At 42.1% G+C, this 19,091-nt stretch overlaps 1 long non-coding RNA gene and 1 other non-coding gene across 2 annotated transcripts in view; both read right to left on the reverse strand.

Moving 5' to 3' along the window:
• Positions 1 to 19,091, reverse strand: part of LOC132531398 (uncharacterized) — a 135,132-nt gene that overhangs the window by 33,015 nt on the left and 83,026 nt on the right. The window lies entirely within an intron of this gene.
• Positions 6,573 to 6,645, reverse strand: TRNAG-CCC (transfer RNA glycine (anticodon CCC)). Its single transcript has one exon. It is a non-coding gene; the product is annotated as a tRNA-Gly (tRNA).

Below are 19,091 nucleotides of genomic sequence, written 5' to 3' on the forward strand. Positions count from 1 at the left end.
CACTAATCATGAGAGAAATGCAAATCAAAACTACAATGAGATATCATCTCACACCAGTCAGAATGGCCATCATCAAAAAATCTAGAAACAATAAATGCTGGAGAGGGTGTGGAGAAAAGGGAACCCTCTTACACTGTTGGTGGGAATGTAAATTGATACAGCCACTGTGGAGAACAGTATGGAGGTTCCTTAAAAAGCTACAAATAGAACTACCATATGACCCAGCAATCCCACTACTGGGCATATACCCTGAGAAAACCATAATTCAAAAAGAGTCATGTACCAAAATGTTCATTGCAGCTCTATTTACAATAGCCCGGAGATGGAAACAACCTAAGTGTCCATCATCGGATGAATGGATAAAGAAGATGTGGCACATATATACAATGGAATATTACTCAGCCATAAAAAGAGACGAAATTGAGCTATTTGTAATGAGGTGGATAGACCTAGAGTCTGTCATACAGAGTGAAGTAAGTCAGAAAGAGAGAGACAAATACCGTATGCTAACACATATATATGGAATTTAAAAAAAAAATGTCATGAAAAACCTAGGGGTGAAACAGGAATAAAGACACAGACTTACTAGAGAATGGACTTGAGGTTATGGGGAGGGGGAAGGGTAAACGGTGACAAAGCGATAAAGAGGCATGGACATATATACACTACCAAACGTAAAGTAAATAGCTAGTGGGAAGCAGCCGCATAGCACAGGGAGATCAGCTCGGTGCTTTGTGACCGCCTGGAGGGGTGGGATAGGGAGGGTGGGAGGGAGGGAGACGCAAGCGGGAAGAGATATGGGAATATATGTATGTATATAACTGATTCATTTTGTTGTGAAGCTGAAGCTAACATACCATTGTAAAGCAATTATACTCCAATAAAGATGTTAAAAAAAAAAAAAAGATTCTACTGAGCAGAGTTCGAAGCATCTTTTTCTCACTCTGTACAGAAGTGATAAGGTCCTTTGCCCACAGGCGATGGGAAGACCAACTCATCCTGGTTGGCCCCGGACTATCCTGGTTTGAAAACGGAAAGTCCTGCCTCCTGGAAACCCTCTCAGTTTTCAGCAAACCGGGCAGTTGGCACCGTATAGTGGTGCAGTGGGGCTGCTTGGAGTCAAAGAAAGAACTTGGAGGAGTAAAGAAGCAAATTGGAGATGAAGCGTTAATTCTGATAAAAAGAAACGCAGTTCTGGGAAGGAACCAGGTGGCCAGGCGCTGCCATCAAGGAAGCTGTGAGCCCCACGGCTCTCCTCTCCTGAGGACAAAGCTGTGTAACCTTGTCCTGAGGAGCCAGTGTCTCTGGGGGCCTCTGCCTCACTGCCCGGCTGGGAAACGACCTACCTTTAGGCTTTCTGGGAATATTCACTCTATTTTTCTAGAACAAGGAATAGCAACATAACACATTGTATCAGGAAAATCAGTATGAATTCCTACCCTAAAAAACATCTTCTTTGCCTCTGTCACAGAACAGGCCCCAAGCAGCAATGGCCAAGGGCCTAGCACTTCTCCCCTCTACAACGCACCAGCGAGAAGCTTGGATTGTCATTTCTAATACTATTCTTTTATGAATGCTCAAAGCAATCAGAATTTCTTGGAAGTTAGTTGATTCCAGTTTTGGGACAGGAAAAACAGTCAGGCTTGAAACATCTCATTGCTGTGGTCTAAAAACAAGGATCTTTCAAGACTATCAGAGCAATGCTTGAGGAATTTCTATTAGCCTAGATGTGCAGATGTGAACATCAACTAATAAAACCAGTTATGGCAAATTGGTACAGGGTGAGTGTGTGAAAGGCTATGAGTTCATAATAATACTCCAAAATAATACATGCATAAAAATATAGTTATAAAAGAAAGGTGAATAGAAGAGTACATTACAATATGTAGGTATTATATTTTAAAATATTAAATACATGTCTGTTTTAAAGTATTGACTTGTATTTGTTCCTCTCTGCCCAAGCAGGAGAGAATAAACACAGGGACCTGGGGGTCAGCAAGGTGTCCCTGAAAAAGTAGAACCTGTTCCAAGAACAGAAAGGACTCATCAGCCTCTGTGATCATGTTTAATGATGAGGTAGGAAGGGGTTAGTGAACAGGAGGGCTCCAGGATGTGTTCCACACTGATGAATTATCCAATATCCTAGAGAGGGGAGGTAATCTTTCATTTTTTCAGAGATGGAATCTCAAGATGGGCCCAGCAATGAGAATAAACTACTAATAAAGAAGACAGTCATTTTTAATAAAGCTAACAGACAAGGGAGATATATCAAAGTCATAGAGGGACCCACTAATATATCCAGTCGTGTGAATTTAATGACCACCTTATTCCTGAGAAAAAAGTCACACAAAAATGAAAATCTATCTGAAAGTGAGGGACATAGCAGTGCCATGCTGTGATAAGAGGAGTATGTTAGCTATCTACAGGCACACCTCATTTTATTGCACTTTGCAAATGATGCATTTTTTAATGAATAGAAAGTTTCTGGCAACCGGCGTTGAGCAAGTCTATGGGCGCCATTTTTCCAACAGCATTTGCTCACTTCGTGTCTCTGTGTCACATTTTGGTAACTCTTGTAATATGTCAAACCCTTCACCAGCAAAAGGATTATGACTCATTGAAGGCTCAGACAGTGGTCATCATTTTTTAGCAATAAATTAAGGCATGTACAATGTTGTTTTAGACATAATGCTATTGCATACTTAATAGACTACAGTATAAAGTAAACGTAACTTTTCTATGCACTGGGAAACCAAAAACCCCGTGAGATTCATTTGATTGTGATTGTCTGGAACCAAACCCACAATATCTCCAAGGTATGCTTCTATTGCTGCGTAACAAACTTCCCCAAAGCTTAGTGGAAAGGGAAGAATGAGAGGAGCCAGAGGGAGAAAACCACATGTCTGATGTGGCAGCAGAAATATTACCTACCAAGAAATAAGGAGGTCCAACGCTTCAGATATTTAAAGGTGGGGCAGGAGAGTGGCTCCCAGACACAAGTAATTTTAAAGCTCCCCAGGTGATTGCATGGTGCACCGGGGCTTGAGAAGCACTGTTGAGAAGCACTGAGTGTGACTTGCCAATCTGAATCTACTTTAGTCACAGTAAATGTGGTTAGTGGTGGCGGGGGAGTGTTATTAACATTTATTGAGCCCCAGTTATGAATCAGTTTCCAAGTGAGGAATTTCACATGTAATTTCTCTTACTCCTCACAACAGCTCCAGGAAGCAGACAGTGAGTCAGTATTATCACTATTTCACAGAGGAGAAAATAAAAGAAGATTCGGTAAATCAGACTGTCATAAACAAGGCTTGACTCTTATACCGTATCAAGCAGTATTAACAAAGGCCCCGAAGAGAAAAGGATCTTAACAATAAAGCAGATAAAAGATAAAAGAAGAGCTGGTTTGGTAGATTTAAACCTAAGCTTGAAGTGGATTGAAATAGATGAAGCACTACTCTTGATATTTCTAACTGTGTAGAGTCTGTGTCGTGAAATTTGGCCAAGAGGAGAAATGGCACGTGCTGGACTACAGCGAGCCGGCCAGCAAGGGTTGGTGCGAGGCAGGGGAGGGGGGAAGGTCTGGTTCCCAAGGCTGGGGATGTAAATGTGGAGCCCTTTCCCCTTCTTTGCCGCGTAGTGGCAGTGCAGAGGGGCCCATACGCACAAAGAGAACATGGCGGGAACAGCCACTATTGGGCGTTGAGTAACTTTGCATGACAGGAGCAGAGAGTCTGGGAAGATGAAGCTGGGAAGGAAGGCTCAGGACATGCAGATTTCAGAGACTGGGGAAGCCAGGCCAGTGAGGACAGAAATGAGCCTATGGAACACCTCAGCCCCTGCTCCAGGAGGCAAACAGGCCATTTCCAAGTGGGCAGAAACAGGGGGTCTGGTTTTCTGGGATTGCTGTTGTCAGCAATTAACAGAAAATATTTTAATTTAATATTAATAATTTATTTTAATTTTAAAATAATTTAATATTAATAATCTAAATATTTAATATTTTAAAGCAAATAAACTTATGGTTAACAAAGGGGAAGGTGGGGGAGGGATAAATTAGGAGTTTGGAATTAGCAGATACCAACTACTATATATAAAATAGATAAACAACAAGGTCCTACTGTACAGCACAGGGAGCTACATTAAATATCCTGTAATAAACCATAATGGAAAAGAATAATATATATTATTTTAGATACTCAATATATGTGTATATACCTATATATCTGAATCACTTTGCTGTACACCAGAAACTAACACAGCATTGCAAATCAACTACACTTCAATAAAAAAAAAATTAAGCAAATATGCATGTGCCCACACATCCATGCACACATGTTCATTCCTAAATACACACTGAACTTCTTTCCTGCAAAAGTGAACTTTATTCACTCAGAGAGTAACATGGTAGCATTCCCTTCTTGCAACACCTGCATGTTCACCTTAGAATACAAAGCAGTTGATCATGCTAGACCCACGCTAGCTTTCCCTCTTCTGAACATATGGCCTCATTCACACCTCATTTACAGGGAATCATGTGGCTGTGTCTCTCCTCATGGGGCTTCAAGATCATGTCCCTTGGGGCCATTTCTTCTTTCTGCTAATTCACAAGGCAGTTTGAGCCATACTGGGAAATGACATGAGAAAGACTTCAGAAACCACTGGTGCCCAAAGAATTGACTGGAGTCAGGAGCCAAGACAAACATGGAATGATGGCTATGGTGCCAGGTACCAGATGAAAACAAATGAAAGCAAACCAACCATAAAATCAACCTCCCATTCTTGAATGGTGCCTCAGAGGCCACGGAATAGTGGCTCTGGCTTCCCGAAAAAGAAACCCTTCACCAAGTAAGAACTGCCCGTGTCAGAAGCTGCAAGATGCTCTTCCCCACGTGGGGTCATTATCAGGAGTCTAAGCCTGGGACCAGAGCACCTCTTACCTCTATGATACTGGGCTTGGGAACCAAACGTAATACATAAATACATACATATTAATGTGTTTTGAATCTAAGATACTTGTGGTCAAATATTTCTCAGAAGCATGTACCAGTGGTTGCTAAAGACTTCCTTAGGCAATGGTGTAGGAAAAAAAACAACAACTGGGTAGTTTAGAGTCATTTTTAAGTAATTATCAAAGGTATACCAAGCCTTGCCACACCACTCATCATTGATGTCAGAGTGACAAGAGGCTTCATATTGTAGGGTCACCAATCAACAAGCCAGCCCACAACTGAAGTGAGGGGAAAAGGCCCCAGCACACAGCCGCCTCAGACTTTACTTGGCTTTAGAGAATGCTGCCTAAAATGTATCTCAGGGGAAAGACTTGGCTGCATTTGCCTAGAGTTTGAGCCTAATGACTCTGATTACTTTTCTTTCCCTTTAACATATTTGTTAAACCCGTGCTCCCTTTTCTCAATACTGTGGTGAGTGTGGAGATTCTGATTTCTGTATAATATATTTTTGAAACTTTGAGCAAACCACTTAGTCATTGTATCTAACACAAAAGCTATAAACTTGATATGGAGAAAAAGAGAGAGATTTAGACAACCAATGTGTCATAGACATTTTTGGTTGGTCCTGTATCTTCTATCATTTTCTTCTTTATAGCCCTCATTTCAGTTTGGGGATCCATTTGGCTCTATGAAATCTGATTCCAGGGGTGAAGCATGTGACCCAGATCAGCATAGTTGACTCCCTGGTCATTGTGATTGGTTCTGGGTGGACAGGTGAGTAAGCAGATCTGATCGGAGTAAGTCTCAAGACTTTTACTTGGAATTCCAGAACAAATATCTGCTCTCCTTCCTGCTGGATATGAATGAGTAAGCCCACAGCCCAGGGACCTGTTCACACTCACCTTGGAGCCACCCAGGATGTTGAGCAGAGACTAGACAAAAAGAAACTAGGTACTTAGTGACATTGTTGAGTTGCTGAACCAAGTGTCACATGAAGCTTCTGGACTTTAAAGCTATATGAGCCTATAGATTTCTTTATTTGTGCAAGTCAAATTGGGTTGGGTTTTCTATCACTTGCAACGGAAAGATTTCTAGCTTTTGCACAGGACAATTGAACGATCACAGGGCAGAAAGAACCAAGAGACCAAAGAGTCGGTATTAGTGTGTACTTCATGCCAACTGGCTGTGAAACCTTCAACGAGTCTTTATGCTCTCCACTCTGGGCCTCAGTTTTGTCTCTGAAATATCGGTACATAGAGGAAGTAGAAAGTTGGGCTTGGTGTCTCCTTTAAGATATGTCCCAGCTTTAAGATTCTTTGCGTTCAACCCTCTTCTTAATTCATTGCCAACTGGCTCCTACTCCTGGTTTGCTGTTTCTATCAATGATTGCATCACACTCCCAGCTCTCTGGATAGAAACCTTGATGTCATCCCTGTATCCCATCCACCTCTCTTCTTTTTTATTTTTTAAAAAATATTTACTTATTTATTTGGTTGCACTGGGTCTTAGTTGCGGCAGGAGGGTTCCTTAGTTGCGGCTCGTGGGCTCCTTAGTTGCGGCTTGAGGGCTCCTTAGTTGTGACATGCGAACTCTTAGTTGTGGCATGCATGTGGGATCTAGTTCCCTGGCCAGGGATCGAACCTGGGCCCCCTGCATTGGGAGTGCAAAGTCTTAACCACTGAGCCACCAGGGAAGTCCTTCCACCTCTCTTCGTTATGCTCTATATCTGCTCAGTTATCAGGGCTTCTCAGTTCTTCTTCCTAAGCATCCCTTCTGCCTTGATCTGCTCCCTACATCTCCCCAGAGCGTCTACTCCCTTGAATCCATCTTCCTACTCTTGCTGGATTAATAGCCTCAAACAGACTTTTAGAACTTTACTGGATGCCCCATTAATGGAAATATGAAGCCTATATCGCTCAGCATGGCGTTCCATGTGGTCCATTCACTGCAGCCATTTTAGCTCTTTAACTTGGATTACCTACAGGTTCAACTGAAACATAAGAACAGAAAGTCTTTTTGAGGGTGAAAAGTTTATGCATGAACTGTGTTGATAGTCCCTTCCAAGGACTTTTGCAAGAAGTGTTGGCATCTGAGAGTAAATCTGTGGCTGGACCCAAGCTGTGGGGCATATATGCTGGTGAATACCAGACCTATCACCCTTAGAGCTAACAACTCTGGGCCTTCATAAACTCGCTCAGAACTGTGCGTCCTAGGAAAATGTGAATCTCTTTCAGAAGTTAAATGTATTTATTAAGGCAATATGTATCTTGCATGTGGTCCACTCTGAAATGGTGGCTTTTTGAAACATGTGTGACTTTAGCATAACCAAAACAGATATTAGTTAATGTCTAACTGCTCTACTCTTTAAAACATATATTAATATACTAAGTATATACTTTGTTGAGACACTCTGTAGTAGGAAGCCATGGGAATAGTGGCTGTTGACTTATTGTAACCTTGGAATTACTGCTGGATTGAGAGGAGAGAGTCTCTATTCGACTTTTTTTTTTTTTTAATAACAGAAACCCTGGCCCATGAAGGCCTGGGAATGTGCTGAGGCGGCCTTGTTTTTCTCCTATTTCCCGTGACAGGGCACTCCTCCCCACGAGTCCTTGCCAAGCCCTTATGAATGTTGAGTCAAAACATTTTGAATATGAGCTCATCACATATGAAAAGGGTTTAAACAACAGCTCAACATGTAAATGTACTATGGGCTTTTTTAGTCCATGTTTCAGTTCAAATTTCCTGAAGCTTGGAAAACTGCATGTAGTTTGTACAATATCTCAGCATTCCCCCTCTGAACTGAAGTAAGGCAGTTGGCTTTCTGCTATAGACTAAACAAATGGATAAAGGTTCATTTGAAGGAGTCATGTAGATAGTGTTCTATAGCTCTAGGCATTGTCTGTTTAACTGACTGACTTTGGGTGGATTTATATATACAGTGGCCTGTTGTGCTGAATTGGTGGTCAAAATAAGAATTAACATTTCCTTAAAACCACCTCATCTGGCCAGTTTTCATTTCAGCTGGAAATCAAGTCAGTGTGACATCTTAAAGAAGAACTAGATACAGTTATTGTCTCGTCCTTTATTTTCATGGAGGGAAGCAGGATCTGGAAGTGAATTAGGCTTCTTTTAGGACTTAGGGTCAGGGGAAACCAGGTGAGGGTGTACGAAGAAGACAAGAATGGCTTGGGAAGGGAGGATGGGGAGCTGAATTGTGAGTGGCTGCTTTGTCATGTCATAGACTGGATATCAGCACCTACTTGGTATTCTCTCTTATTGTTTTCTCTGAGGGGTGTTTAGTCCAGAACCTAATGACCATCCCAGTCAGAAGGTCATCTTGCTATCATGTACTTGGTACTCAAATAACTGAATTTGATTTTCTTTTGAGCTGCCCTAACTGCAATCCCTGAGATATTGATGGTGGGATTGTGAAGTATCCCTGGAGGTGACACTTACTTCCCAGAGTAGTGGAAAGGAAAGGAAGAGGACTGTTGAAGATTGGAGCAAGTGATTCACTGACCAAGGACGTATAAACCATATTAAATTTTCTCAACTAAACTCAATTTAATTTGGTGACTATCCTACATGTATTCTGTGATACAGCATGTAAATCACTTAGTACATTTACTGGTACATAGTACATATGTAGGAAATATTTGTTATCATTAGTTTCCTAGCACAGAAAATTAAGAGAGAGACAGGAATGAGAGGTCCGGAGGAGAGAGATTTAGAGAGAAGGAAAAAAAATTCTGGCCTTAGAAACACTTAAAAAATAATTGGGGGGAAAAAGAGAGCCATATGTACTAAAACAAAACTTACTGTATGATCTAGTATTAAAGAAGGCGTTATAGTAATTAGTGATACTAAGAAAGAGAAAAAGGGGAGAGGCTTGTGGGCAAGAATTTGTGGGAAGGATTCACGAAGGAATTGAACGTGTAGTGGGACCTTAAATGAGAAACAGGGTGGAAATTCCAGGCAAAGAAATCGGCATGAACAGAGGCACAGGGATAGGAATGAACATAATATAATCTAGTAGGTTCTCATAACCTCTCCACTCTCCAAGAGCCAAGAACAGGCTGACACACTCAACACAGCCTGCAGCCTGTTTATTAAACCACATTACTTTTAATAGTAGAAAATACACAGAGGCCAATTTCCTCCTCTGAATCAGGCACGTGTATCAGTTTTATGTAGATATTAATTGCCTTTGCCATATCTAAAATTTTATGCTTTTATGGGACTTCTCTTAAAAATGTCTCTCAGTCAGGGCTTCCCTGGTGGCGCAGTGGTTGCGAGTCCGCCTGCCGATGCAGGGCACACGGGTTCGTGCCCCAGTCTGGGAAGATCCCACATGCCACGGAGCGGCTGGGCCCGTGAGCCATGGCCCCTGAGCCTGTGCGTCCGGAGCCTGTGCTCCGCAACGGGAGAGGCCACAACAGTGAGAGGCCCGCGTACCGCAAAAAAAAAAAAAAAAAAAAAAAGTCTCTCAGTCAAAGTTGAACAAGTTACTGAGTTGAATTTGGGATATAAAGTGATAAGCCTTTCGGAAGGCAGACGTGACCTCAGTGGAATGTAGGGTCACACATGAAGAGGCTCTAAAAATGTGCGACCCCTGGGATATACTATATGTCTTTCTTTTTATCTTTGCCTTCTCTTTCAGCTGTCCAGTTTGCAAAGCAGGAAAAAAAAAAAAGCAGAGCTTTCTTTAGATGACTCTGAAACAATGCTTACCACCAAGAGTAGAGACAAGAGGTCTACCTCTCCTTGATAACTTGGGGTTCTCCCCAAGACCCTAAAGTGTAGGGATCTTTGGGAGCCTGGTGTGGCTGGTGCCTTTCCAAATACATGTTGGTGGGGATTAAACAAGGAGAAAGAAATACCCAATATTAGATAAACATACTTCTTCCTGCCCTGTTATACAGTTTTGTAAATGATAGTAAAACCTCGCTTATTCAGACTTACAATGATTGAAGGGCAGACCAGGTTAGCGAGTGACCTGAAATATTGAAAATTACAAAAAGGATGCATTGTTATAACTAATATGTATATGTAATGACATGAATTAGTGGCTAAGAAAGTGTCCTCAGCATTCCCAGGTTAAGGTCTTTGCTGATTTGCTTTAATGCACTGAGAAAGCCCATTTGCATTTAGCGTGTTTCTTACTGGTATCAAATATTTCCTGCTGAACTATTTGAAAATAGCTTATCCTCCTGAGTAGTTTAGAATTCCTCTTTTTTACATTGTTGCTGACATTAAAGAACATGTTATAAAATCTTCTGATGGTATAAACTTTAGACCACTTTTTATCCAACTAATGGTTAGCACATTATTGAGGACTGGGTTAATTAGGCTTTAGCGTGGATATTGTTTGGGGAAGTTGCTAAGCCTCTGCTGAGGAATGATTAAGAGAAGGAGCAAAGCAGAGGCAAGGCATTCAACAAATGTTTGTTGAGTCTTTCTCTTTCCTGCCCACACGGGACTTACGTGGTAAATTGGGCTAATATGGGTACAGTAGTTAAAAACAAAAATAAACAACACCCACACGTTCTACAAACCGCAATTTAGCCACAAGCACCTCTTCACCCCTCATATCTCCTAGCCAAAAGGCCAATGGATAAAATATAGTGATTTGAATTTCACTTCCTCTCCCTTATTCAGCCCAAACGCTGGGAATCAGGAATACACAGGAGGAGGTAGTAAGAAGAGAAACAAAATCTGAATAACCACAAAAGCAAATGGCTTGTGGCTGAATTCTAAAGTAGACCACAGGAAAGGGAAATCATTAAAATACTTTGTTGTATCTGTGTGTGAGTGTGTGTGTACCTTTATTTGAGTCCCACGTCTTTTTCAAATAACATCTAGTCTCTTTTTGCAGGTATTTTCCCTGCTCATCACTCCTCCACATCTTGAATGGGCCCTATGTTCATCTTTGAACATTATTTTCATTTGAAGTTCAATGTTTTTTCCTCAACTTAGCTAAAATAACAACTACGTGTGAATTTCTTTACATTCTCTACCCCAGCTTCAATTTTTTTGCCAGCTTTTGAGAAGTTGGTCATAATAAAAATTCTGAACTCCATTTTCCCTATCTCCCCAATTTCTCTTTCTCATAGTTCAAATTTTGGTCTACTGCTCTGACCCATTCTGTATACACAGAGGCTTTATTTTTTATTTTTCCTCTTTAATAAGTCCTCTGACCCAAAGGCTACATACACTACGCTCATCTGAAACCAACGAAGAGAGCCAGCAGAGAGCAAAGCACCATTCAACATGGTGACATTTTGGGTGAGGACAAGAGATCCTGACTCATCCACAGAGCATCAACACTGTACCTGTGGATGAAAAATTGTCACATGCCATCTTGCCCCTATAAGGATGAACTCACTAGGCACTGCAGTCATTGATCTTCGACACACTCTGAAAGGACTTCAGGGCGGAGATCAGGAATGAGGCACTCTGTGCTCTGGGAAAAACTGGCAGAATGGGGCTATAGATGGTTATTTTCAGGAGAAGATTTTATGAGCCCAAATTCTTGCATCTTCTCATACCTAGAAAAGCACTAAAATCGTTAACAGAGACCTCTGCCCCTTATGACTAGCAGTAATCTTCTGCCAAAAATGTATGCGTGACTTCATGTATCCGCCTTCACCCAAATCATATATATACTGACCTCCCCCCTTATCTCTTCGGAATAGTTCCTCAGAATTATCTGAGAAGCTGTCTCTCGGGCTATAGTCCTCATTTTGTCCCAAATAAAACTTAACTCGCTACTCTCACATTGTGCATTTTTTTCAGTCGACATACCAAGCCCAAATTCAGAGAATCCAGCTGGCATAAATAGCTTTCGGCATAAAGGACTCATGGATAGGGCAAGTCAGGGAGGTAAGACCTTCTGGTCATGCCTTCCTAGACCTCCTCATTGCTCCCCTTCTCCCGCTTTTCAGGGTCTCTGAGGATGCTGAGGGGCACACCTGTCATTTCTGTTGTTGAGAATGCAACACGAGCAGCAGATTCCCGTGTTAACTTTGGTATCAGGATCAAGAATATTGCCCCAATGGCCCCTATCTTCCTAGGAACTACCTCTTTGAAGCTGGGAGGTTGTGCTGATACCAACGGATGACTTGGTGGGTGGGTGGTAGGGTCCCAGTCTTTAACAGCTTTTAAAAAACCACTCACAGCAAGCATGTAGCAAAGCATGTGGTCAAAATCATCATAGGAACAAACACATAAAATAATTGGCTAAGCATGTGACTAAGATGCATTCCACTGTAATTTGTAGAAGGAAGACACTAAGAAAGTGCTGTACTTTGCTGTTGGAAACATTGATTGTTTAAAAGGGGGAAATATCCTAGATTTTGATCCTATCAAGTGCATTTAAGAAACCCTCTAGGTGGATTTGTAGCTGGTGGTGTTGGCTGGCAAGTGGGCCAGCTAGTGATCACATCCACCAGGTAAGTTCAGCTGTACCTTGATTCTCTCAGCAGTTGCCTACACCTCCCCCACACCAGTCTCATTGCCTCCCCAGGTGTCCGCCAAAAAAGTAATGCAGGAGGCTGAAAGGAAGAAAATAATTTATTTGGGGTCCTAAGAATTGCAATTTGGGAGACACAGATTCGGGTAATCCCGAAAGGGTGTTCCAGGGAAGAGAAAGAGTCAGGGGCTTATTAAGGCAAAAGGCCACAGGTTTTCAAAAGTTGCCTGGTAAGAATTGCGAACAACTCTGATGCAAGTCAGAAAATATTTGTCCTTAAGGAATCATGAGTTTTTTTTTAGGATAAGGTCCAATTAGATAAACTGTCATGAGTTATTTTAGGGTAAGAGTCCGATAAGTAGATAGGCTGTCATGAGTTTCTGGCAGATGTTCTGGATAACTTCATCGGGTCCAAAGGTCAGATTCCATCCAGGCTGAGATGTGCATAAGTCACATTTCCTTAACGGCCCCCGGCTCCATGTTAGAGTGCTCTTGGCAATATCGACTCCATTTTGCTTTTCCTGTCACACAAGCTTCAACAATGCTAGAGCTTCCACTGGCTGCCTGTGAGGAGCACAGGTGTGCGGACCAGGACTGTGGAACACTTAAGGCAGAGAAGGACTCTGTGATGGGCAGAGTCTGAGAACTTGGGAGTCAGCTTTCATTTCTACTCCTGCTGCTGCTACTGACTGACATTTGTTCGATATTTCCTGTGTGCCAGGAACTTCATCTGCAGTCCTTACAACAACCTTGAATGGGAGGGGTTTTCTTCCCTCTCCATTTTCTTGAGCTAAACCGATGGAACAGACAAGTTAAAACACATTGAACGTTGCACAGCTAGTAAGAGACAAAGATCCCACAAAGATGTCTGACCGTAAACCTGACCCTTTTACCTTGTACCCATGTCTCTCCAAGGATCATGGACTGACCTGCAGTATATAGAAACCCCCACAATTGTGAGATGGCTTATGAAAAAATTTAGCCTGATCTTATGCACAATTCCATCTGATTATTCAGAGATAAACTCTCATTTCCCTTTGCAGGCACAATAGGCCCTCTGTGCAGCCCAAAACAACATTGTAAGCTCCTATCCAATTTCCTGTCCACATATCTTTTGGAGTAATTACGGCTTATTTCTCTAGGTTTTCCATTGATATCTATGTTTTGTTGATTCTTCTCCAGATGCATTGGAGGCACATGTCCAAATTAAATATCATTTATTTCCTGCCTCTTATTTTTAAGTTTCCTTTATCCTTCACTCTCTATGGGTTTTATGTTATATTCCAATTAGTATCTTACAAATCTGGGCTGCAGGTTATTAACTACACATTCATATTACTAGACAATAAACTGAAAGGATTCAATTCTATCCGTTATTTAATCTTGGACCCCTCACGATTAGACCCTGACCGAAGGCAGTGCTTGGAAGACCACATCTGACCTTTAACTTGAACACCCAGTTCACACCTCTCGTCCTCCTCAGCCCCCCAGGCCACTAGGCAGGGCATAATTATCTATAGCTCATAAATAAAAGTCAAGGCCAGCAAAATTGTAAGGCTTGCCCAGGATCATGCGACGATACAACCAGGAGCAGGACTGAAAACTCGTGTGTCATGACTATAAAAGGTCAAAACTATTCATGCTTCACATGCGTTTTCTATAAGAGTGATTGACAATTATTTATTAAATTGCACTTTGTTGGCATAAAGAACAGCTTTCAGGTTTTGATTTTAAGTGAGTTATGCTCACCTTGGAGTGACTCTAGGCAAAGTTCCGACATCAGTGAAGCATGTTTTCAACCTCTGCAGCTTCTACTTTTAGTTCCTATCTCATGTTCAGTTCCTACTACCTCACTTCTCTGGTGGGTTATCCTCTGCCTGCCAACTCCACCTTCTAGGTCCCAACTTTGAAGCTCTGGCCTCTTGATGCTCTTCAAATCTCAATCTGATCATGAGGGTCCTTTGCCCCTCAAGTCAGAGGTCCAGCTTTTGGCGGATTCTCCGTCTGTGACATTTAAGCTCAAAGTTCCTTTAACAGAGAACAAAGCTTTTCATTCCTAAAGCCTAGATGAGATGCAGGCACGGGCGAGAGGTGATACTTTGATTTACAGCCACATGAGGAAGTGACTGACTCATGTCATATCTGCTCTTATGCTGGTTTTAATGAGCACAGAGAAGGGAGGGCAAGGTCATGAATATCTGAGGGGGGCGGTGCCAAAGGGATGCCGCTGAGAGAATGGATGAGGGACATAGCAGGGAGCCTGGGAATGTTCGTTTCAGAACGAGTGGCAATGGGTGGGTTTAAAAATGTTGCTGACCTCACCTTGGCACTGAGGGTGGGCCACCACTTCTCACACTGATCATTCTTCCCAAGAATTCTTGGTTGTGACCAAAAAAAAAAAAAAATCAAGTTTATTATTCATCACTGGAGAGGGTGTGGGAAAATAGATGGTAGAAATTAGTGCATCCTTCAGAAAAAAATTGTACTTTTGGCCAAGAGTCATAAAAATGTTCATGCCCTTTAATTAGTAATTCCTTTTCTGGGAATATAGCCTAAGGAAAGGGTCCCATATGTAACCTGCAAGTCTGCTCCACACTGTGGAGTTCCTAGTTGTTGCGTGAACTTCTGATGCTCTATTAGCAGGAAGTTAAGTGTTGATTTTTTGAGGGTCCTCCTACCCCTCATCTTTATTGGTCAAGAATACTGGGTGCTTATTCAGTCCCAAGAGGAACAGAGAAGAAGAAAATTGGACTGGTCCACAGCAGCTCCTCCAGCGTCAGTCACTGTTGGTTCTGTCACTACCATCTACTTCAATATTGGAGACAGACTAGGGCATCCATGTCCAGTGTTGTACTGGAGTCCCTGTTAGCTCCGGCACAGACCACAGGGGTTCTTTGAAGCACGATAATCTCATGTCTCAGGGCTGAGCTTATTAATAGTCTCCACAGTTTGGCTCCCAAGGTTCCAGCTTGGAGGCCTTCATTGCCAAGTTCAGTCATCTTTCCCAGAACAAGACACTGCAACAGGGCGGCTGGGTCCAGAGGAGTTTCTAGCCTCAGCTGAACGCTGAGTCCAAGCATCCGCCATGTTACATCTTCAGTGATCAGCTTTGTGCTCTGACAGCTCTCAGAGAGTAACTGTTTTAAAAGAGTTCTATGATACCTGAACACCAGAATAATGGGTATGTTCCCCATTATTGCACAACTAAGGCAACCACTCAGTGATCTTTTATTGAACAAAAAATGTCAGCTTTTCTATTTTAAAAATAAAAATAGAATACCTATATGTGCGTGCAGATATTCATTGCACACTTGTTTATAGAAGTCAAATGTGAAAAGAATCTGAAGATGCAACATCAGGCAGCTTGTAAAGTAAATTAGGATGCTTCTACTCCATAAGACAAGGTACAGCTATAAATGGTAATTAAGGAGGTTATGAGAAAATATGGGTGTTTTCCCTCCGATTTTCCAAACTTTCTTTTAATTCGTCAAGTTAAAAAGAATAAAAGACTCTTCTAATTAACTACTGACATGCAGCTGTTGCCAACAGGACTCGACAATGATTCATTTGTTAAAGACAGGGACACAGGACTTAAAGATGACTTCTAAAAGCTTGCCTTCAACGATAGGGTGAATATTGGGGCAGTTTATTGAGATGGGGGAGGCAAAGTGGGGGACTGGGAAACCAAGAGCTTTGTTTATCTATACTAAATTTGAGATGCCTCTTAGATGTCCATGTGGTGATACAGAGCAGGTGGTACAGTGGCCTGTAGGGACTTGAGTTCAGGGGAGAGGTCAGCAATATCAAGACTAGAAATTTAAAATCCGAGAGTCATCAGTATGTAGATGGTATTTAAAACATGAGATTAGGTATAGGGTATAGATGGATCATAGTATAAGAAGATCTAAGACAGAGCCTCCAGTCATTGCAACATTTAGAAACCAGACAGAGAAGGGGAAACCAGCAAAAAAAAAGCCCTGAGGCAATGCAGCCAGTTAGGCAGGAGGAAAAGGGAAGAACATAGCATCCTGGAGGCTGGGAGAGAAGAGGATTTTAAGAAGGAAGGAGTGGTCAACTGTGTCAAGTTCTACTGGGAAGTTGAGTAAGATGAAGACAATGAAGGGACCTTTGGATTGGCAAAGGAGGTTGTTCATGACCTTGAAACGAGCAGATTCACTAGCATAGAGAGGAGGAAGGCCTGGCTGGAGTCTGCTGAGCTAAGACTAGGAGATGAGGAAGTGGGCACTGACTACAGACAACTTTTCAGGAAGTTGTGCTATAAAAGAGCTAAGAAATGGGATTGTACCTGGAGAGCGATATGAGATCAAGGGATTTTTATTTTTTAAAGGAAGCACTAGAACACGTCTGACTGCTCGTGGAAATGATTCAGGAGGGAGAGAGAAATGAATCGTGAAGGGGAGAGAGGTTAATTGCAGGAGGAAAGTTCTTGGGAAGGATGAGGATATGGAATCCTGAGCAGAAGTGGAGAGATTGGCCTTTAATGAAGTAGGCACACACACAGAGTCCTTGGCATAGTACCTGGCACATGTACCAAGAGCTCAGTAGATACTTGCCAATGTTATTACAAGTGTCTCCTTGAATAATGAAGGGAAATAATAGTTGGCTGGTCCAACTTATAGCTCAAAAGTTAGGCAGCGAATAATTGCATCAGCAGTCTATATAGTCTGGCCAAAGAGGAAAAGGATGAAAAGATGGAGTGGCCCATCCTTCTCTTCTAGAGCCCTGCTCAGACAGGGTAGACTCCCACAAGAGGGGTGTTCACGTACGCTTGCAAAATGGACAGATCCTAGTAATTGATGAATTGAATAACTGATATGACTGTCTTTTAATTTAGTCTGTCATTTTCTTTTTCACTGGATGCTGTTTGCCGAGTAACGATGTTCTTGAGTTCCTGAGAGCGATAACCAGGGCAATGGGAAATGTGGGAAAAACCACAGCCTCAAAACCTCTGTTCTTGTGCAATCAAGATGTAAACTACCCTAACTGTTGAGACACATACCCAGAAGCGGTCATTTCGTTGGCTCCTGCAGAGAAAACCTAACCAACTTGTGTAGCAACCCAAGAGACCCCAAGTTATAGCTGTTATTCCAGAAAGTACTGTATTTAAGCCAGGAATTCAGAGCTTTATCTTCACAGAATGTTGTTTTTGATCATGTGGGCTCACTGTTGAAACAGAGTGAGTTGATGTTCCTTGCCAAATAGCTGATGAAGAAAATGTCCGTATCTTCCAAAGCATTGTTAACAAGGAAGAATTTCTACAAAAGAACACAACTCTCTGGTTACTTTCTCACTCGATAAAAATTTAGAATTAAAACAAAAGGGTATTAGGCAGCACTCATTGGAAACTAGCTAACAAATTTAAGCAGAGAAATAACTTATTAAAAGAGTAGTGGAGGGCTTCCCTGGTGGCTCAGTGGTTGAGAGTCCGCCTGCCGATGCAGGGGACACAGGTTCATGCCCCGGTCCGGGAAGATCCCATATGCCGCGAAGCAGCTAGGCCCATGAGCCATGGCTGCTGAGTCTGTGCGTCCGGAGCCTGTGCTCCGCAATGGGAGAGGCCACAACAGTGAGAGGCCCGTGTACCGCAAAAAAAAAAAAAAAAAAAAAAAAGAGTAGTGGAAATTACCCTGATGTCCATTTAAATAGAATGGATAAATGAATAGTGATATAGTCGTACAATGAAATATACAATGAAAAAAGAACAGACCATCAATACACAGAACAGTATGACTGTATCTCACAGACATAATATTGAGAAAAAGAAGCCAGAGATTATGTACTGAGTATGTACCATATATTTTCATTTATATAAAGTCCAAAAACAGGCAAAATAAATCTATGGTGTTAGTGTCATGACAGTGGTTAATCTTTTGTTGTGGTGTAACTGAACAGGACCCTATGAGACCTTCTTGGGAGAGACTCCCCCCTTGTCCTCTGTGTGCCTCTTGTTTGTAGAAACTCTTTAGCCTCCTAGACCTTCCCTGGGTTCCAAAGAACAAATTTAATTAGAAAAGTGAGAATGCAGAAACAAAGGAAAACACTAAAGCAAGACAAAAATAATAGTTTAAGCATTAAACAAAAGTCAAGAACCTTTAGTTCCTCCTCAGGGGCTATAGATAATATTCTGAGCCATATCCTTGAGCTGTTTTGCAGATACTGAAACCCCCACCATGGGAAGAAGTCAACTGCTTGTTGACCACAAGCACGTAGACCCTAGACCAATTAGTAGAACCAGAAAGTTGATGATGCTGACTTCGGATTACCTCACCACCAACCAATCAGAAGAATGTCCATGAGCTGATCACGCATCCTGCAATCCTCTCCCTCACCCTGTCTTCAAAAACCTTCCCCTGAAAGCCACTGGGAAGTTCGGGTCTTTTAAGCATTAGCCACCTGTACTCCTTGCTTGGCGCCCTGCAATAAATGCTGCACTTTCCTTCACAACAGTTGCATGTCAGTAGACTGGCTTTACTACGTGCTGGTGGAGCTGGGGGAGCAGAGCCGAGTTTGGTTCAGTAACAGCAGAGAGGCTGAACAGGGACATGAGAAGGGATTCAGCGTGCTGGTTACACAGGTATGCACAGTTTGGAAAATTCATTGAGCTGTATACTTTTGATATGTACTCTTTTCTCTATGTATGTTTT

Source organism: Lagenorhynchus albirostris, chromosome 13, assembly GCF_949774975.1.
Source record: "Lagenorhynchus albirostris chromosome 13, mLagAlb1.1, whole genome shotgun sequence".
Taxonomy (NCBI): domain Eukaryota; kingdom Metazoa; phylum Chordata; class Mammalia; order Artiodactyla; family Delphinidae; genus Lagenorhynchus; species Lagenorhynchus albirostris.